The following is a 22,808-nucleotide window of genomic DNA, read 5'->3' as shown; positions in this document are numbered from 1 at the left end:
ATACCACAGCAGTATTCCTCTCTCGGTCTTTCTCACTTTCTCTTTTGCCCCTTTTCCCTTTTTCTTTTTATGTATTCGTTCACTTTCTCTTTTCTCTTTCTCTTCCGGTGTCTTACTTATTTCATCTCTCTCTCTCTCTCTCTCTCTCTCTCTCTCTCTCTCTCTCTCTCTCTCTCTCTCCTTTCTATGCCTGTGTTTTTTTGTGTTTGTATTTTCTCTCATTTATGAACACTCGTGGTCTTCACTTCTGTCTGGGTTTTAGGGATTGAGATGAATATAGTGAAGGCATACCTCACACAGTAACACACGCACACACACATCTGTCAGTGCGCCAGTCATTGTGAGATAAAGGTCTAGGTCTAAATGGCAGGCCGAAAGCAAATGATGCAAAAAGCTGAAATTTAGCAAAAGAAATCTCAATCCATTCTTGATGTAGGTCCCTTAACCCTCTCACTCTGCAGCTCGACTCGTCTGCTAAACGCGAGCGGCGTATTCGCTCTGTCGCTCTCTGTGAGGAGTCCCCATTTTTCATTGGAGCTATTTCGCTGCAGCACCCGCAGTAATATTAATTTTGCAGCTAGCCTCTTTAAGCCCTTTTGCGACGAGCATGTTTTTAAGTGTGTGTAAATTCTTAACAGCGCCCTTGGCTTTCATTTGTCCTTTTAAAGAAACATTTTTTGAAGAGAGCGAGGCCTCAGATCTAGATATGGTGGCCCACTTTACTTGCACAAACTGCATATGAAATCTTAAAGATATGGTATTAAGCTGATTCTGCATGACTTTGAGCTGTCTCCATGAAGCTTGAGCTTCAATATTAATAGACTTAGCTCAAACAATTATGAACAGTGATTCAATGTTTGCTTTTGTCAAGCAGACTCCATTTTGTTTCATTATGCAGACTCAGCAAAACGAGAAGGCTCTGATATGGATACAATGGATACAAGCTGCTCATGTGATGTTTCAAAGTCTGTACGACCAGCTTTCATGAATATCGTCAGCGAGCATTTAGTAATATGCATCGTCTTCTCTTATTTGTAGTTAACCTCTTTCTTTTTACACTGTAAAAATGTAAAGTCAGGCCAACAGGTAACTTTACAGAGCATTTTTTGAGTTAATTTAGTCAAAAGTTCTTCCTAACTCAAATTCTCAAAGTTCTGCATCTCAGTTTGGTCAACAATACATACTGAGCCTTAAAAAGTATCAATAAATGAGCTGCAGCTGAAGCTGATTAAATGCTGTATAAATACTGTTTAGTCTGTGGCTCCGCCCCCTCAACCTGTTTACTGTTTACCTGTTTTACTGTCCACCTGCAGGTTAGAGCTCCCCTTCTCACATGGGAGAGGCCTTTCTATTCTCAGACTCCTGACCATGGAGGACTGTAGAGTTGATGGGATTTGAACTTATGATCTCCTGAGTCTCTTGATGAGCATGCAGTTAGACAGTCGCTCCACTTTAGTGCTGTGAAGCATGTGTACATTTTTGATGCCTAAGAAAGAAGGGAATGGTAAATTTACTGAGAACTGAGTTTTTATGTGGTGTAATTTCACAGCTCTAGACCGGCCCTACGGTCTAACTGTTGGGGGAGTTCTGTCCTTTTTTAATGAGTTTATTAAGTAAAGACAAATTAAAAAAAACGTTCAACAACATTTTGTTGGAGTTAATCACATATTAAATGGTCTTTTAATTAGTGCCATTTAGAACAATTCAAAAACAATAAAGTAAATTGTCCATCATCAAATTGTCCAAACTAGAGTAAATTGTCCTTCATCTTGTTTATGTTTTACTGATTTGTTGTGATATTAAACCTCAGAAATGGTGCAGAAGCAGCTAAAATTGTGGCCCAATTTTGGTAGGTACCGACCACTGCATACTGGAACACCCCACAATACTTGCTCTAGGTCTAGGTATAGATTCTTATGCTCTGCTTCCAAAACACCTCACCTTCAAGAACTGGCTGTTCACCTGCTGCCTGTTATGTTGGTCCCACTCATTGACAGGTGTCACCGTAACCAGATAATCAATGTTACTCACTTCATGGGTCAGTGGTTTTAATAATAAGCGAGTTCTGTAGTTATGAGAATGAGGAACTGTGGAGGCAGTGTGGATCCAACATGGAGCTCTACTGGTTTAAGGGGTGAAAGAACTACAACACCCATGACGCACCGGGGCACACATAGCATTCCAACGGACCTCTTCAACCTGATCGCTCGGCTCTTGCCAGTGGTGTGGGGGTATGAAGTGTGATGTGTTGTACTTAGAAGCAGCTTGAAGTGTGTTTCTGACACTCAAAGCTGAGCTAGAGACATCAGTGTGTGTCTGGACTTCATGCTTGCGAAAGTGTGTGTGTGTGTGTGTCAGACGGAGCTGTAGTGAGCGATCACGTCCCGCTGTGTGCTCTCTCTGAGATCAGAGATCACAGCTCTCGACCACACGTGCTCCGGAGACCCCGGCCTACTGCAATATTTACCTGCTACACGAGCCCGCATGGCAGAGAGCTGCCACTCAGCCCCGCAAAACACCTTTTAATAGAGCCGTCACACCAAATTAGCCATTCTCTGGAGCTTACGGTCCAGCATGGGCTACATTCACGAACATAAGATATTTAACACGCAAATACGTGCCTTTGGGTGAAGGTTTCTTCTGAAATCCCTGCTTTTGTTGGGGTAACTGTCTCTACTGTCCAGGGAGGAAGGCCTTCTACTACATTTGGGAGAATTGCTGCAAGGATTTGATTGCATTTAATGACAAGAGTCTTGTTAGTGAGGTCAGAATGTTGGATGATCACACCCCCCCCTCCACCGCCTCATCATCAACCCGCTCAACTCATCCCAGAAGTATTTGATGGAGCACCATCATCCATCATTCCAGAGAACACAGTTCTTCCAATACTTCACAGCTCAATGCTGGGGGGCTTTATACCCCTCTAAGCCCATGCCTGGCATTAGGCAGCATGGTGCCAATAGGTTCATCATGTTTATCTGCTCCAGAGAGTCCTATTCTATTGGCAGTTCTTCAATATAGGGACTAGACAAGCTGTGTGTTCGTATGTGCATTTATACATCTGTGTCAGCAATGGGTGCGACTTAAATTAGCTGAATGCATTAATTAGAAGGGGTGTCCACAAACTTTTGGCATATAGTGTGTTCTATGTGTGTTCTCATTAAGCACCATAATACACCATCAGGCCACCATTTTTTATTGGTGTTTAAAGAAGTTGTAGGTAATTTCATTGGAAGATATTCTGAGTGTACAAGCATGTGTCAGTGTAGCTTTGCTTGGTGGTTCTACCTGAGTTTGTCAAGGGCTAATCCAGACATTTTGCTTAATGATAACTATTGCATTTTCTGATGGTTTTAATTACACTCTTTCAAAGCAAGGTGGAACTAAAAGTACACCTAAAAATCCTTCAGTCGGCATCCAGGCAACACCTACCTGTGTCCGTCTCCACCCACTGGAGGTGTGGTAGTCGGTCGGTTGCAATAGTGCATGTTGTCGATAAATACCTGGGGACGCATGACAACAAAAACCAACAAATTTGAGACATAATGCCAGGTAGTCACCAATATAAGGTTATTCACAAACTCAAATTCTTCTTTCAAAAAGTGTTTCTTTAAGGTATCAACATGTTTTTTTTTACACCATCAAAAGCATGTCATAGAGCTAACAATTATTAGCTTTAATTAGCTATTAATTTTTATTATAATTTTTTTAGGGGGTAGTAGCTTTGTCTTTAAGAGTGTATAAGGTTAACCAATTGACACCTGATTTGGACATACAGTACAGTAATTAACTTGCATAAAGCAATTTTCAAGTTTATGTATTTTATACATTTTGCCAACCTGTCCAGTATCCATTATTACCCTCATATTAGGCCTCATCAAGCCAGTAGCTGGAAAATATCTTAGGAAGTCAATTACCGCTAATTAGTAAGTTGTAAGTAGGGGGTTAAAGCTTTGAACCCATCATTATCCATTTATTAAGTAGAAATAAATAGTACAGAAAATAGTTCCCAGAGCACTTTTATTTGCATGTTATATCATGTCCTAGTACTCAAAAATACTCAAAAAATAATGCTTTCTCTCTTGGTGCCCAAAAGTGCTGTACTTTGAAGAAGTAATTTTTTTTTACAGTTCTAGGATAAACTTTTCATTGGTATTTATAGTATTTATAGAGTTTAGTGTAGAATAATGGGTTACAACACTGTCTTCTCCATCACAGACTAGGGTTCAATTCCCTGGCTGGGCAAGCACACCACACTACACCAATAAGAATACTTGGGCAAGACTCTCATTACTACATTTTCCTACTTGTTCAACATGATTCCAATGATCTTATAATCTAGATATTATAAAAAAGCAAAAATATCCAAAATGACGACTCTTCCAACAATTTAACTGCTCTTGTCCGTGTTTGTTATACTCCAAATATGCCAACAAAACAATGCAAGATGCCGTCCATTCAGTGATATGGTGCCTTTGTTGGGAAATGTGTGGAGAATAAAAACGACACCTGATTTGGACATGAAATACAGTTCTAGGATAAATATTACATGGGTATTTGTGTAGCGTATTGGGTAACAACACCATCTTCTCCATCGTAGACTAGGGTTCAATTCCCTGACTGGGCCAGAACACCACACTATGCTAAGAAGAGTTATTGGGCAAGACTACTATTACTACATTTTCCTACCTGTTTAACATGATTCAAATGATCTAGATAAATAGAACCCACAAATATCCAACATGACATCTGTTCCAACCATCTAACTGCTCTCGTTCATGTTTGTGAAACTCTGGCATCTAGCAGTTGTGTTCTGATGGGGTTTATCACTCAAAAATGACAAATATGCCAACAAAACAATGCAAGATGCCTCACAGTTCATTCAATGAAACTCAGGCATGATTTAAACCTATTGAGAACTTTTGAGGCCTTGTTGGGAAATGTGTGGAAAAGACAAATCTGTCTTTGGTGACTTAATGGTTAGAGTACTGGGTTATCAATGACAGTGTTGCAGATTCAGGTCAATACCTGCATCCACTTGAGTTCTAGAGGCACTGTAGCAGGGCTGGCCCTGTGCTCTGACTATTGTTTGCTAAGCTGTAATATGAGAAGAGAACAGTTGTGTTGTACTGTATAATGTAAGTAAGTACAATGACAGCAAAGATACTTAACAAGCCAATAATAGCTAAATGAATGGCTGTAAATTATTAAGCTCTTTCCACAGCATGTATTCACTGTTTACCCAAATATAATGTAGATTACGACACTCTTATTAAAGCAGCATTATGTAGCATTTAACCTTGAAATAGCTTCAAAATTATGCTGATGTCCCACCAACCTGTAATAGGGAGAGTAGTGTCTATGTCATTACTGCTCTGGGCTTGGGCTTTGGCAAGAAATGCCAAATTGTTGCATAATGCTGCTTTAAGCATTATTAAAACAGTAGTTGGTAATTAACTGGCATTAAGCAATTTTTAAAAATTAGTTTTTTGTATTTCATACATTTTGCCAACCTGTCCAGTGTCCATTATTACGCTCATATTAGGCCTCATCAAGCCAGTAGCTGGAAAATATCTTAGGAAGTCAATTACTGCTAATTAATTGGATGGTTACTACTACCTTAGTAGGCCTTAAGTAGGGGGGTTAAAGATTTTAACCCATTATCCATTTATTAAGTAGTAAGAAATAGTACAGAGTACTTTTATTTGCATATTATATCATGTCCTAGTACTCAAACAATACTCCCAAAATAATGCTTTTCTTGCCTGAAAGTGCTGTACTTTAAAGATTATTGTGGGATAACAGAAGAATCAATATGTCAAAATAAGATCAAAAAAGAATCAAGCTATGCACAAATAGACAAAAAACACCCCACAACTTCAAACACTAAGATATTGCTTAGCTCCCAGCACCAGCAGTTAGAGATCATTCTGTACGTACTTCTCCTCTATCATTGCTCACTCCAGCTCACAATTTCCCTCCAACTACAACAGGCTAACATTTCCCTAGCCTCAGTTTTCAGGCAATACAATATGGCCTGGATCGACAGACCCACTGCTGTGAAATCAGCCCTGTTTCATGAAGGATATTGGTTATATTTTGCTAGCCAATCACAGCGATCTATAGTGTGTTTGAAAAAGGAGGTGGGGGTTCAAGTAAGGGTTAGTGTGGGTGTGCTGTAGCAATGGGCAATAAATGATGCCAAAAGTTTCTAGTCACTGCATATCAGGAACACCTTACAAGACCTGCTGTTTTGAAGATGCTTCCCCCACTTCTTAAAAAGTTAAAGGTTAAAGGTAAAGGTGCATGTATTTGTCAGCAAAATGTGTCCTGCACATTTTACCCATCTGTGCTAGTGAACACACACACACACACACACACACACACACACAATAGTGAACTAGGGTTGTGGGTTCGAGACCCGGGCTTGGCAAGCTGCCACTGTTCAATTCATTTCAACTACTTTACAGAGGGGGTACTGAGCACACACACCCAGAGCAGTAGGCAGCTAACTCCAGCGCACCAGGGAGCAGAGAGGGTGAAGGGCCTTGCTCAAGGGCCCATGTTATTTTTTTGTGCTGTGCAGGTCGACCGAAAGCAGATGGGCCTCGGACTGAGTCTTGGTTTCTCTGAAGGTTTCTTCCTCTTACTATTAGGAAGTTTGTCCTTGCTGCTGTCGCTACCGCCTCCATTGTGATGCTTGCCCATAAGAGGCATGGACCTGGATCTCTGTAAAGCACTTTTGTTGTGAAAGGTGCTATATGAAAACATTTTGAATTGAATTGAACAGTGGCAGCTTGCTCGAACCCACAACCCTGTCATCGATAGCCCGAAGCTCAAACCTCTGAGCCACCACTGCCACCTTCTTGCCAGTTCAGGGGAGCAAACCAGAGCAAAACTTTTGGTCCTAAGCCCTGCTAAGCATTAGACTACAGCTGATCCCATTAACCATACCCTACATACATTATGGGCCCCATCTTACACCCCGCGCAAGGTGCATAGTGATGCTTATTGCTCTCTTACACCCCGCCAACAGTCTGTGCTCATGTCTTTCACCTGCGTTGTTTCAATAGCAACAGTACTTGCAAATATATCTATGCTGATGGTGCGGTGGTCTTGAAATGAGGAGTGTTCAGGTCAGTTTTGGGCATGTTGCTGTCTTGGCAGTGGGAAACACAGGAACTCCACTGGCTGAAAACAATCTATGCAGATGTAAAGACGTTCAGTTTCAGGCGTTCGTTGCTATCTTGGCAGTGAATTGTCAGCACAGGCTGGAGCAGCCCAATGCACATACACCCCCCACTTTGCACTATTAATATAGCAATCCGCCAAGGTCAGACCACACCTGGCTCTTTAAAGGAATGGACAGTGACAAAATGATTGGTTTATTGCCAATCAGACAATAAAAACAATAGAATAGGATTCTCTGGAGCAGATAAACATGAACCCATTGACAACATGCCTAATGCCAGTTACTTCAACAAAAGCAGGGTAAATACATTTTTAATACCCTTGATAAACACCCTGGACATTCATTGGAGTGCTAAAAGCATTATCATAATGGTGGAAACCGAAGCCACGTGTAAAGTAGTTTTTAAAAATTACATTCAAAGAATGTAAGAATGTAAGCTGAGATCAAGAATAATTTCCCATGGTCATTTAACATTGACACAGCAATTTAGACTAGGGTAAATCCTCATCCTGGAAACAATTTTAAAAATAAATATTGTCACAATATTGTAAATTATAATAAAAGGTGAGGTAATTATGGCATTGTTAAAAAAATCTGTAAAATTGACTGTAAAATACTGGCAGCTGAGGTTGCCAACATTTTACTGTACATTACAGTATGATTTTGGCAATCTTAATTTTTACATTTAAGAACTGTTTTATTTATAATACACTACTGTGAAAAATGTCTAACCAGCCTAAAGAAAATTACCCATTGCAGCTACTTTTTTCAGTTTTATTCTTTCTTTCCTGAACCGACTGACATTAATTATCTGCCATATAACTGACATCATAATCCTGTGGTAATTCAAGAGTGACCACTGCAGTACACAGCCAGCATATAGTCACACTTGGCAGTTACCATAAAATGGTAACTCCCTCTTATTGCCTTCAACAGTTATTGCCCAGCACTCTACCATTATACAAAACATAAACATATACATAAGGGAATGTAGCCTGGAAGGGATGACTACATACTGATGGTGAGTGAGGGGGGTGGGGACACATCCAATATGCAAACAGATGATGCCATAAGCCATGAGTATTTCAAACTACTTTAAGTATTAAGTATTTAAATACTTAATATTCCTATATAACACTCATTTATACATCTCTTTTATATATATTTATGGCATTTCACTGCAGAAACTGTATTTAACCCTATAATACTTTGTCAGCTTTCTGCCTTTAAACTTTGTGATGTTTAGTACAGAGCATGGCAGAAAATTGTTCAAATCAGCTACATACCTATTAGAAATGTGTGTATATGTTTAGACTGTTAAAGCTAACACCACCTGCTACTGGAGCTTATATGAAAGCTTCTGTGATCTGGTCTTAAAGGTTAGGTAGGACATTTTGCTGACAGGCACGTAATGAGATCCATCACAAACATCCATGTACCCACTTATATTCAATTCCACAGTAAAATTTCCTGGTAACCTGACGTCCTTGGGAAGATCTTTGTGGCGAGATGGATGTATCTCCAGGCTTTACCCGAAGATGCAACTTTTTCGTGACCCTCTAAAACCTCAGCCATGACTTGCTTCAGCAAGCCTTGTCACTTCTGCATGGCATGAGTTATATGAAGCAGCAGCGGCGCGCCTCATTTTGGGGCCTGCATACATCTACGTCGGGCTGATTTAAGGGGTTTTGGGGAGAGCCTGAGGCCAGTTATCCTAAGAGCCCCCCCGACAGCAGTGGGACCGCCTGGCAGAATAAAAGCCGGGCAATAAAAGCGAGGAGGGGGACATTGAAGAGGGGGGCTCCCTCAGGCAATGGCCCATGTGGCCTCTGGATAAATCCTCCACTGAAAGCGTAATAATCCAGACACGGCCAGCCAGAGAGAAAGAGGACAGCCTCTAATCCAAAACAACAGCACCCTCTTTAATTGCTCCTTTTGTCTTCTAATCGCAGGATATCTGAGAGAGAAAGTGGTGTTTGGAAGATGTATCAATAGAGCCTGCTACTTCAAATGGGTTTGGGATCACTAGCAGGCTGTGGTCTTTAACGGATCATGTGTGTGGGTCTTACAGAGGACGTCTGAGAAAAGCCAGAATTTATGTTGTGCTGTTGGAGGGACATCATGTAGACAATATGAAATCTATGGCATCTTTTTAGTTATTTTACAGCTATGTTGATAAAATACTAGCATAGACTTGCAAAGGTGCCCAAGGGAACAAAGATAGATTACAGTGAACTGTTTATATAATTTTTTACATCCCCATAAAATGCTTCTACTTTTTACATGTGTGTTTTATATGATCCTTGATTTGCTTTTCAGTCAAATGGAACTAAACAACATTAAATATATTAATTCCTTCATTCACAAACAGGAGACTTTTTCCTTTCTAAATTCCAAATGAAGTGATTTTTACAACCAGCATATATTCAACTCTTCAATAGACTCCCTAAAAAATAAGGGCCTTCTCAGTGGATTGTATTTTGGCTTGGTTGTACAATGGAGGTTCTATGAAAGTTTACAAAGACTCATCACAAACACACATAGCATTTAAAAACGCTTCTTTGTAGAGCCATCCATTAAAACTTGGCTTTATGGAGACATTAGTGGTTATTCAAAAACACTATTACACAAAAAATAATCTTTCTGACACCTTTATTTATGGAAACTAATGTGAATGACATCACAGAACCTCCTCCAAACATTGCTCACCTAAAGGTGTTTTTTCAGAAGCATTAACACAAAAAAACCTTTCTGACATTTTTATTTTTGAAAACTAAGGTGAATTACATTGCAGAATCATCCAGTATACGTGGTTTTAAGCTACTAAAAGTGGTTCTTCAAAAGCAAAACCTTACTGGCAGCTTAATTGTTAAAGACTGATGTGAATTACATTGCAGAACCATTTGCTAAAAGTTGTTTTTATTCAACCAAAAGTGTTTCCTCAAAAGTATCAATCAAAAAAACCTTTAGTTTACAACTAACATAAATTGAATTGCAGAACCAATCCTCTTTTTGGCATCTAAAAATGGTTCTGCAAAGGCATCAACCCCCAAAAAACTGCCGGGCACCTTATTTTTTAAAGGTAATGTGATTACATTGCAGAACCATGCACAAAAATTGTGTTTATAGGCGACTTAAAGTGGTTCTTTAAAGACAAATCCTATTTTGACAGCTTAATTTTTGAAATCTGATGTGCAGAACCATGCTGAAAAGTGTTTTCAGGCATCTAAAAGTGGTTCTTCAAAGGCATCAGCCCCCAAAAAACTTTCTGTCATCTTACTACTGGATGCTGATGTGAATGACTGAGTGTACATCATTTGCTCTCCATTCCTAATGGGAAAACAAAAAACATTATATTTGTAAGGATGTGGAAATTCTCCACTTTATGGCACCCAGAATAGCCCAGAGCAGTGTGTTCCCCTAATCTACGCTTGTTGAAGCTTCAGTGTGCAAATACAAACACCAAAAGTGAGTTGAAAAAGAGTTCAATGATGCAAAGACGAAACGTTGCTAACAGCTACAGTTAGCAGGGCTCATTAGGTGGAGAGGAATGTTCAGCGACGTTAGCGAACGGCCCTCCACTCCATACAGCCTCCTGGTGACCCTGCTTTGCATGATAATAGATTGTTTGAAGAGGGAGGTTGTGTCTCACTTTGTGCCAAATACATGCTAATTATGACAGCAAGGGGTCAAACTAATTAGCTCCGACTCTGAACTTGAATGTAGCCGTTTCATGTGAGATCTAGACAGCCGGAGTGGCTGGAGTGCTATGGATAGAGAGGAAAAGGCCTAATTTGTTCCACGTCACATTTATCATGAAGACAAAAAGGCAATAAATAAGCTGTTGAGTGTGGGGGCGTGTTTGCTATGTGTGTTTTTTGTGTAGAAAAGGCACTAATAATTACATAATTACCCATTCCCAGCCACCGATGCAGCACACAGATCCATTAACAAGTTGAAATGTCCTGCTCTGTCAAACCACGCATGAACACACGCCATTAGATCCGCCAGCGCGTTATAACTGTCTTTGTTTAGCCTCGCTAAGTAAAGCATATCATTACAAGCTGCTGATGGCTCTAAGTGGTAGTTTAAAGGTCCATAAATTCAATTAGACACAATTTAATCCTGCCCCGCACCGTTTTTACTCACTGATCCAGGCGACAGGCCAGAGCGAGGGGCTCGGGCTGAGTTTTGAAGAATTATCGCCTGAGATTTCCATTTATATTGTCATTTTAATGGCACCTCTCTGAAGCGTGAGGGCCTCAGATGCTTACAGCCCCACAATCACAGCTCAGATCTCCCATAGGACATCCGCTAGTCATTAGGCCGGGCTGGAAGAGGAGGCACCCCGCAAACGCATGAGCACACACACACATACACACATATACACACACACACACACACACACACACACGTACACACTACACTTCAGCCTCCGATTGTCCCTCAACACTAATGTTGCAGTTTAGCGGCAGTCACCAAGAATGCAGAGGAGGTCCTGACACATCTCAGTGAATGGTTTGTATGTGTGTGTCTGTGTGTGTGTGTGTGTGTGCTTTGTTTTCGGTCAGGAAAACCAGAGGAAAACACAACTAAACAATTTTGTTTCGATGCTTCTTTTTGGTTTCGTGTTGAAGCTTAGGTTTAGACATAATTAATATTGGACATATTATTATTTATATATTACAAATATTACATTTCATGACATTTTGCGATCAGTAGAGTACAGTACCAGTCAAACACAGACACATCTGGCTATTTCAAATGCTAAGCTGACCATATTTTTGTTTTCAGAGAAGTGGACACTGGAGATACACGGGTATCCACTGTAGTTAAGATGCCATGGCTGGGAGGGATTCCAGTAGGCCTAAGTTGTATGACTGTGGCAGTGTGTGTGCGTGTGTGTGTGTGTGTGTGTGAGGGTGGACTGACAGTGGATACCAGTGTGTCCACAGTGTCCAATTTTGTGAAAAATATACTTACCCTAGCACAAGATGATGATCAGCACTCGGTCAAGCAAACTTTTGACTGGTGCTATATATAGAACACAGGGACATATCACATACATTAATATACATTTTTAATTACACATGTTATATACATATATGGGCATGGGTTACATTATCCATAGGTACTTACATACATATAACATATTGGACACGTTATAGGTTTTTGTATGTACTAAGTATAAGTACACTAGTCTGCCATAACATTAGTACCACTGACAGGTGACATGAAAAACATTGATTATGTTTATCTGCAGTTGGCATCTGTCAGGAGGTGGATATATTAGGTAGCAGGAAAAATGGGCAGGCATAAGAATCTGTGCCACTTTGACAAGAGCCAAGTTCTTATGGCTAGACAACTGGGTCAGAACATCCCCAAAACGTCAGACAGATATTTGGTGGGATTTACATTTACGGCATTTAGCTGATGCTCTTATCCAAAGCCACTTACAAGGTTACTCACATTACAAAGGTGGGCCAATGTAGTTTTAGGGGTCTTGCCCAAGGACTCTTATTGGTGTAGCGCAGCATAGTCACCCTGACTGGAAATCAAACCCTGGTCTCCCACATGGTGTTACAGCTCACTGAGAGCTAGCGGGTTTATCTGTTGTGCCACACCAAGCACAACGCAGGACCTGAGATACTTGTTTAAGCTATGCAGTGTTTAGTATCTACCAAAAGTGGTCCAAGAAAGAACACAGGGTGAACCAGCGACGAGATTATAAACACCCAAAGGTTTATTGATGTCTTAGAGAAAGATGCCACAGGACACCTACTTTCAGAGTTCTTATGGAGTCCATGCTTGATGGGTGAGATCTATTGAGGCAGCATAAGGGTGCCCAATTCAATATTATGCTAATCATACTAATGAACTAATGTTATGGCTGATTGGTGAAAGAACCATTATATATATATATATATATATATATATATATATATATATATATATATGCAAGTATCTATAAGCATAGTACATGTGGGTATTTCTATGACCCCAAGTCCCGACATTGCATTAAAAACAAGCCTATGTGTATGTGTGTGTGTGTGTGTGTCTGCAGACTCTTTTCCATCATGAAGAGACCCCTCACTACCCCCACCCCTCTGTTCATATCCCTCCCAAACTTCTTATCCCTTTGTGGCCCGGGCGGGCCTCCTCGGGGCTTGCCTCCTCAGAGCAGAGAGGATGGAGGGATAGAAGGAGAGAGAGAGGGAGGGACGGGGTTGTTCTAAAAAGAGCAGCTGCTGTGAAAGAGTGCCATTTCCCCCTGCTGCCACCACTCTGGCAACCAGTAATACCCTCTACACACACACACACACACACAGACACAGACACACACACACCTCCCCCAGCCCTCCTATTAATATGCAGATGAACTTGTTTCTCTTAGTTGTGAACTCCAATGACAAAGCGGGAAAGCATATGCTTAAAATATTTATGATCTTATCCAGTAATTAAGAGCTAGCGAGGCACTCAGTGAGGGAGTCACACCAAAGCAGGCCAGGGTGAAGCGGGCAAGCATCTCTCTCACACACACACATACACACACACGCACACACACACGCACACACACAATGTCTTCATGTTGTTGAGGAATTTCACAACATGATCTACAGAAGAAGGGTTTGCTGAGAAACAGCACAGTCTACTCCAAACCCCAAAGGCTAAATGCTGATTAAGCATAAAAGCCAGTCACTGGACTCTGATTCAACACGATCCTGGTGTTTAGGTTTACCAGTAATTAGTAAAAACTTACCAATCAGCCATAACATTAAAACCATCTGATATAGCACCATAATATAGCCAATAATATAACCAATACAGCTCTGTTGAGACATGGACTCTGCAAGACCTCTGAAGGTGTCCTGGGGTATTTGGCACTAAGACCAACATTAGCAGCAGATCCTTTAAGTCTTGTATGTTGTGAGGTGGGGCCTCCACAAGCATCACTGGGCCATAGGTGCTCATGACCCTGTCGCCGGTTCAACGGTTGTCTTTTCTTGGAGCACCTTTGGTAAGTTTTGATCATTGTATACCAGGAACATCCCTGATGTTTTGGAGATGTTCTAACCCAGTCATCTAGCCATCACAATGTGGCTCAAAGTGTCTCAGACACCTTTGATAATTTTTCTTGCTTCCAACACAATGTTTCTAATCAACATGACCTCCCACAGAAACGTCTGACTTTCTTTACTACTGTTTTTTTTCTACACAAATATACACACAGTCAATCTGTGGTTCTGTGGCACTGTTAGATAATGTTGGAAACTCAGTTGAGTCGACAGTGAGTCAATTCTCAGTTGTGAGTCAACTCTCACAGGTGTCACCGGTAGTCAAAAAATCACACTAGCATTTCAGGGTGCTCCCGTGTCTGTGTTACCTTCTGGCTCTCTCCTTTTAATTAGGCTGTTATAGTCAGACCTGCCGGAGTCATCAGACACACTCTGATACTGCTCAACATTCTCTGCTCTCCATAAAATCCTCTCAGAACTCTCCTTTTAACTTTTCTGAGTAAATGGTCACCCAACCCGACCTGCTGGAAGATTGCCCGCTACCTGCATCAGACCAGCTGCCACCTACCAATCCGACCAGCAGGCCCCCCACCGACCACCACCCATACCAGACCAGCGGCACACCCTCCTACCACTGCTACCTGTCTAATGACCATGTTAAAACCTAAATGGACTCTTAACTATCTGCCACTATTAATATCACCACTATTAACTATCTGCTGTATCTGGTTTGGTCATTTTTTTATCAATAATGTTTAAATAGTTCTGATCAGAGGAGGACGGGTCGGGTCCCCTCTGTGAGTCTTGGTTCCTCCCAAGGTTTCTTCCTCCAGCTCTGAGGGAGGTTCTCCTTACCACTGTTGCCATTGGCTGCTCACTGGGGGTCTGTCTTTTATTAATTACTAATTATGTAAAGCTGCTTTGTGACGACAACAGTTGTAAAAAGCGCTATACAAATAAATCTGACTTGACTTGACTTGACATTTGTTCTGAACGTAGCAATGGGTTGTTATCATCAGGTTTTCACCAGGACATCAGGACATCAACAACCTGTTTTCATCAGGCTGTTATAATAGAGATGAGTGAACCCTTTAAGTAAAAGGTTTGAAAATCAATGGAAGTCGATTCGGATGTTTTCCCACACAATTAAAAACAAGGCTTGATTTGGGAAAGGAAGGCAAATGGGTGACGTTTCTTATATATATTGGAATATATTTTGGAATCCATTTCAGTGCAGTGTGAAGAGACCTGGCTTGCGTCCTGTATACCTCAGATACTCTTCAGTATTTCAATACAAAACTGAGAACAGTAAAGGTCTGAAGAAGCATGCAGCAGATCATTGTGGCTCGCAAAGTGGATTAAAACGAAGGGGCTTGTTTCCACACAAATGGATAGCTCATCGTCTCCCTCTCTTTCTCTCTGCCTCTCGCCCCCTCTAGTGCAGTTCCTGGATGTGAGCAGAATGTAGATGGAGCCTTCCCTTCACTCAGCGCTCAGGTAGATTGCATTGGACGTCCAGCGTGGAGATGAAAGCGGGGCGGACAGCTGGCCCGGCGCTTGCCCTGCATTTCACTCACCTCTCCGCTTCACAATGTCCTTTTCCTCACACCTCCTCCTCTTCCTCCTCTTCCATATCCCCCTGTCCTTTTTCTATCGACACACTGAGGAAAGCAATGCACAGAATTACATGGATTAGATTCAGATGTGTAGAGCATTTCTGCTCGAATAAAATATGTTACATAAACACAGTTTTATCTTTTTGGCGATTATGTAGTACATTTCCTGACATGCCAGGATCTCAGAGCATCCCTGAAATTGTATCCTTATCAGAAAGGCAAAGAATGTACATGGAATTAATGCATGGTAATTTAAAAAGGCTCAATTTGCATAATTTTTACTGGTCATCATTGAACTATTATAAAAAGCAGTGACAGAGTCTTCTCATATGGAAATAATGTACACAATGTACACAAGAAAAGTCTCAATTTGCATTAAGTGTCTGTAATAACTGTGTTATAACTGTGTTATTGCATTGGTGTATCAGCCAATACACCAATGCAACAGTCTGCAACTACTTCTCAGATGTCTTCTCTGTTGCAGATGCATTACAGTAATCTGTATCAACTCCAGTTTGGACACTTTTGCAATTACTTGACTGTATCTCAATCGCTATAACAGCATATTCTCTGTTATATGGCTATAGATGTGTAATAACATGAGAGTAATTGTATTTCTAACTTCTGATTTCCCTGGTACAGCTATTGAGAAGCTCTGAGAAGCTTCAACCTAAAGTTATACAAGATATACATGTAAATACACTAGCCATACAACTGTGATGCATCTGCAATAATCTGCTACAGTAGTTACAATGATATTACATGCTTATTAATGTGTAACTACACAGTTATTAAACATGTCAAACAGTATTTCAAAAGTTGGACCAAAGTAAATTCAGTGCACCTTACCTTATTTCCATGTCCTCTCCATAGCCTCTTCGGTTCCTGCTACTCCGTTCCAGAAGGCCCCATCTTCCAGCCCTGTTTCCTCCAGAACATCCCTGCATCTCGTCGTCTCCTCATCCCACGGCTGCTCTGTGCCACACTGGCTCCGTTTTGTCAATAATCATTTATTTGTTGCCGGCAACAGCGGCAGCCATTACATCTGACCTCCCTGTTTCATCAATTATGGATAGATTATTGGATGTGTAACATCTGCACGAGCAGCAGCAGCGGCAGAAACAGCAGCGCAGCCTGGACCTCACCTCGTGGCTGCTGAGATTAGATCAAGTATTAAACTGTTGTTTATTGTCAGGGCCAAAACTCGGCAGCAAAAAGAGCCAAGAGGGAATTCCTGCGAGCCTCAGCACTAAAAGAAAATACAACTCCCATCAGCAGACACCTCTGCTGTTCAGCAGCAGTGCCGCCGTCAAGAAGCCCTCCCTAACACCTCCCTCCTCCTACCCCCCACTGTAAGATGGCGGCCATGTATTATTTACACGTATTACTGGTTGTTATAAGGCGCATGATAAGGGTTCCTGGCAGACGAGGTGGTTAGCGCTTGTTTTGCTGCGTTGGAAAATGCATGAGCCGGAGTGAGTGTGTAAGTGTGTGTGTGTGTGTGTGTGTGTGACTAAATGTGTGTGTGAGGCTCATGCTGCCTGGCCCTTCGCTCACCAGGCTCAGCCGAGCAGATGGAGCCGCAGCACTCTGCCAAAAGCGACCAGCTAACTTGGAACCAAAAGCCCAGCGGTGTCCCCGAAAAAGAGCTAACCTCCAGTGACCGATCCTTAAATAAACTGAGGGTCCAGCAGGGGTTTCAGTATTTTCTGCACTTTAAGACAGCATTTGAGTGGTTTCATGAGACAATAACACACCCCGGTACATTTCGTCCAATAGATTGTGAACCAGTATGTTAGTCTTCAGCCTTGGCATTTTTATAATTAACATAATTATGGACATAAGCTGTATAGGAGTGTTAAAAGTTGACCTATAAGGCCTATTACAAACTATAGGGTATTCAGTAAGTACAGGGACTTCTGTACAAACTGGTGTGGCTATTTTTTAAACATTTGTGAGTTTGTTTTGGCCTGCTGGAGTTAACCTTCAGCATCTGTCCACTGAACACTATGATGTTCAATAGGTCAGTAGATCTTCAATAAGCAGATCTATCATCGAAATCATCAACGATATTAGGTCAAAAAGCCCTGAAGTGATCCTTTAAACATGCAATGAGTAGTTTACATTTACCTTTACAGCATTTAGCTGATGCTCTTATCCAGAATGACTTACAAGGTTCCATGTATTACAGAGGTGGGTCAATGGAGTGTTAGGAGTCTTGCCCAAGGACTCTTATTGGTGTTTCACAGCATAGTCACCCAGACTATCAATCAAGCTGCAGTCTCCCAGCTGGTAAGACCACAAACATTCAAGCAACTATTACAAAAGCTTCACATGATTTGTTTAACCCCTTTAAAAAGCCTATAGGCTGCTGACAGGCTGAAAGTGTTATTACAAACTTTTATTGCCAAAGAATAACCCCATCAGTTTGTACATAATTCCCTGTAGTGATGGAGTAATAAGGGGTTAATCTAAAATGGTTCAGTAGATGTTCATGATGGATTATGCACAGATAAGCCAAAGCAATAGAGTACTCATATTTGAATCCAGTAAGACAGACATTCACTGATGTGGGTGAAAGTGAAATGGGCACTTGAAGGAATACCTGAGTAACTTTGTTAAAGGGCTGGTCATTCTGGCCGGACATCGGTTCAAAGCATCTCCAAAACAACAAGGTTTGAAGGTTTGTGAGGTGCTATTGGTCAACAGTGACAGAAATGTCCAATGATGGTAATGAAAGGACAAAATGCACAGCGCATGGGGCTGCATGGTTAAAATGCCCATGCTAACCCCTGTCCACTGTCACCAGCACCTATAATGCGCATTCAAGCATCAGAACCAGACCTTGGAGCAATGGAAGAAGGTTGCCTGGTCTGATGAGTCCTGTTATCGTTTAGACCACATGGATGGTCAAGTATATGTGTACCATGTACGTGTAGGAGGAGATGGAGCAACAAGTTCAAGATCTGCAGCAGGTCCAAATCACAACTTATTCATATAACTGTATTTAAAGGCCTTGTAGAGTAAGCTAATCTGCTAGATCTAGACTTGGCCATGGGACTGTCAGGTCTGACATATGTATTGGATTTTTTGCTTCTTTAGTTCTTTAGAGCTAAATGAGATGAATGCATTATTCTGAAAGTAAAAGACTTTGGGTGATAGATGATCATTAACTATTAGCTATGTTAGTGTCAGGTCCGCGTCATCGCACCCTCCCTCGGCATTTTACCTGAGACTGGGGATACTTACAGAGCTTTGACGCTGAGCTCCTGGTCAAGAATTGCTAGTTTGGAACCTTGAGGTAGCCTGGGAGGTTCTCGATACGGCTCACAGTGCGTTTAGGCCAGCTTCGGCTCTTCTTCCACGTTCTCAAGCAGGCCACCTGGCCATCCACGGATTCAGCAAGGCGCTTGCGCTCGCTTCCAAGTTAGACCCACGACTCTCGCTCAAGCTAGGTGACCCACTTCCACGCTGCAGTGCCAGGTTTGATCGGCCTATCCGTTTTTCGGTTCTTCTCTTCCCCCCTTTTGAGTAGTCTCAGCGCTGAACTAGCGCATCATTAGTTCTCCCCTGGTTTCCCCAGGCTCTGCCTGCAGGTTTTCGTTAGTATTCCCCCCTGTTTCCCTGCCCTGCTCACCAAGCTCAGCTCCCAGAGTCCCCCGGTCCCAGGTGTGTTTTGTTTTCACCCTCTGGTTTGTCGTGTTTGCATTGTTATCCCATTTATGCCCATTAGATGCTGCTTCATTTGCTTTGTTTTGCCCCTTGTATGTTTTTGACTTGTGTTATTAAAGTACTTGCATTGGACCCATCTCTGCATGTGTTAATCCCTCTGTGTCTGGGCTAACCCGCCATGATAGTTAGCCTCATAGCTCCAGTTCAAAACTAAATAAACTAAACTTCAGACACCCAGTATAACATTGCCAGTGACTAAAGGGAAATTGTATATTTGTTTTTGTAAAACCACTACATTTACAGACAGAAAGGTCCAAAAGAACCTCTAAATTTATACTGTACCAGTCAATAATAAATAGTGTACTGGTTTGGTTTAATACTGGAATTTTACTTCTTTACTTTTGAGCTATTTAGAGAAATAAAAACACAATACTAGTAAGCATTTCTATTTATGTACATTTTTTCATCTTTGAGTTTGTCATTCTAAACATTTGTTGTAGCTCTTTCGACCACTTCCTTCAGGTAGAACACTCAAACCATCAAATTCATCACAGCAAGCGGGCTGTGATAGCTTTTTTGTGTGTTGATATGTACAAATTCACATTTATCATTTATTTTAGCTATTTTCACAGTGAATTTTATAAACTACTGTCTTTTTTTGCCTTATTTTCATCTTCTTCAAGATCCCTAGTTTGAATACTTATCTGCAAACTGTGTTTGTGTCTACTCAGTTTATTATGTGAAATGTCTTAAATGTGCACTTACCAAGGTAGATTTCCTGCATGAGTGTAACATACTTGGTGAAATACAGCGATTCTGATTTGCTGTTGCCACTTTAGAGTCTAGACTATCTGCAGCCTGTCAAGTTTGATCTACTGTCATTTACATATATTTGTCCATGTAAAAATTCCAGCTTCATTATGAATGTAAGCTGCACTAAATGTTTATTCACTAGCACTCCGCATCTCCAATTAGACTGTAATGGGTTAATCTATGCGCTTCAAAACTCCTCCCAGTTCTGCCACTAGATTATCTCATGGTACTGCTGCTACATTATCCCCTACTGCACGCTGCATTATTTAACAGAATTAATCATCATGCAAAGCCCCCCTGCCACATCATCATTCCATTTCACATAATAAGAAACAATCAAATCACCATAATTTCCACATTTGTTTGTACACACCCACACACTCCCTGAGTGAGCAGTTATGAAGTGATTGAGCAGCGGGCATGAATTGATGAATTGATGTGTTAATGTAATGTCCTGTCTGCAGTCTTCTCTGGAATACTTTGTAATTCCGGAACAATTCTGGAAAAAATACTGTAATTAGCATCCTAGATATTTATTTCTACTGCTACCAAATTTCTACCATATATCATTTTCTACCATAACCTAAAATATTTGTTAAAAATACATTTTTAGATGCTAGAATATTATTAAAAGTAAGTTTTAAAATTACTTTTTTTAAGTTTTTCAATGACTTTTATTCACTTTTATTGTGCATTACTGTGCTGTATATATATATATATATATATATATATATATATATATATATATATATATATATATATATATATATATATATATATATTCTACCAGGTCTACCATATTAACACTAACTTTACCACTCTATAATAATAATAATAATAATAATAATAATAATAATAATAATAATAATAATATACCTGAAACCAGATATACCAGATCTGCAGACAGATTTACCTTTTTACCATTTCACATGATAAAAAAAATCTAATTACTGTAATTTACACATTCATTTGTACACACATATATTTTCTGTACCAACCTGGGAATAAAAATAATGTTTCATATCTATACTAAGTAAATTGTGAAGTATTATTCATTATCTATGAATTTATACATGTACAATTAGTACATTAAATATCATAGTTCTAATTGAAATACAACATTTAGGCTAGAAATCTATTATATGTAAAATAAATACATTTCTTATTTACTATCATATCAAAGCGAAGGTATATTCATTACATTTACTATAAGTATACTCTAACTTATTTAGACTGCTTATTGGTCTATATTTAATTAATGAAGTTTTTAGACCATATTAGACCATAATATTCTATCATATTCCTCCATATCTAAACAAAACTGAACTATATTCTACTCTGTCAGCAGAGTTAAACAAATTACATCCCTCTGTAGCTATGCTAATCAAGTTCTTGGCAAAATAATGCCAATCCCAATCTACTGTAGACCTGATTACACAACATACTGCATAAACATGAGAAACCCATGAAGTCAGGACTTTACTCAGGTTGCAGCTCCATGTGTTTTGGTGAGCTGAGAACAGCCAGTGAGGTGCAGTGTGTATCAGTAGGATGCCACTCATGGAGATACCAGCTGAGGTTGAAAGGCTGAGAATAAGGTCAGTGTCACTGTGCTGCATTATTGATACGCCACTGCTTACGTGGTTCAACCGTAGAATCTCTCCAGAAGAGAGCTCAAGAAAAAACACACTGTGGAATTAAATATTGATGTAAATTTGCAGATATATGTGACAGTTTGGGGGAAAAACAGGATGAGTACAAACAGGACAGTGTGACCGATGCTGTAAAACATAAACATTGAGACACACATACACACAAAACACACACAAAACACACAAAAAACACACATAACACACACACACACACACATATCATTGCTGTCATTCAAAAAGTATTACCTACAAAATGTAAACTTTACAGGAAAAGGAAAGAACCTCTTTAACTGTCAATGGAAGTCAACTTTGACACACTATAAATAACAACTGCCAGATTTACTGGATTCATGAAACTGGATTGAGACTATATACCTGGTTTGGTGGTAAATCAGGGCTTAATGATGGTAAACCAGGTGAGCTGCTGCTGCTGCTGCTGCTGCTGATGGAGTTGAACACGTCCTCCATGCTGTGCTGGCTGGACTGAGGGACGTCCAGGAGAAACCTGGAGGAACTGAGCTCTGTTCTTCAGACTAGCTCACCGACAAGATCTCACTACTTCCTTTCCTCAGAATGAGAAGCTCTTGTTTCCCATTTTTACTGGATTCATGTTCACCTGCATCTGTTCTGATGGGATCTGGGGTTTTTATAAGCAAAACAACTGTTGGGATGAATAGTTTTAAATAATGTGCTAATTACATTTAAAAGATTCATCGTTTAGTACAAAACCTGAAGAGCATGGATGCATTTTGCTATGTAACTTTGATTAAGTACATATTTATCATTAACACACTATATGTCCAAATGTTTGTGGACACCCTTCTTAAGAAATGCATTCAGCTATTTT

The sequence above is a fragment of the Salminus brasiliensis genome, chromosome 4 (assembly GCF_030463535.1).
Source record: "Salminus brasiliensis chromosome 4, fSalBra1.hap2, whole genome shotgun sequence".
NCBI lineage: Eukaryota > Metazoa > Chordata > Actinopteri > Characiformes > Bryconidae > Salminus > Salminus brasiliensis.
The sequence above is the reverse complement of the archived record's forward strand: the minus strand, read 5'-3'. Positions refer to the sequence as shown.